Source organism: Acyrthosiphon pisum, unplaced genomic scaffold (assembly GCF_005508785.2).
Source record: "Acyrthosiphon pisum isolate AL4f unplaced genomic scaffold, pea_aphid_22Mar2018_4r6ur Scaffold_21088;HRSCAF=23004, whole genome shotgun sequence".
Taxonomy (NCBI): domain Eukaryota; kingdom Metazoa; phylum Arthropoda; class Insecta; order Hemiptera; family Aphididae; genus Acyrthosiphon; species Acyrthosiphon pisum.
Genome location: NW_021770516.1, coordinates 1 through 398, shown reverse-complemented (window position 1 = coordinate 398; position 398 = coordinate 1).

Genomic DNA, 398 nt, shown 5'->3' with positions numbered 1-398 from the left:
AGTTTATTGTTACAAATATATTAACCAAGGCAAATCCTCAGAATACTTTGAAACTTAACCTAACATTATTTATGTAAGATTCTTATTTAATATTATAAGTATTAAGTGTATTGTACCTACCATTAATGATGCATATGTGGTAATGGTTTTTCTATTGTATACATAATAATAACTTTTAAATTTTAGAAACTAGTCAAATCCCGTAGTATGGGTGATCTACGGGAGAAAATTGAAAAAATAAGTTTTTGGTACTTGAATATGTCTATAATATGTATTATTTGAATAACAACTACACACACCTACGGCAAAAAAAAGTAGTATTGCAATTTATAGTACTATTCATGATACATACATGGCAATGTTATTTCTATAATATAAATAATTAAAACTTTTAAATT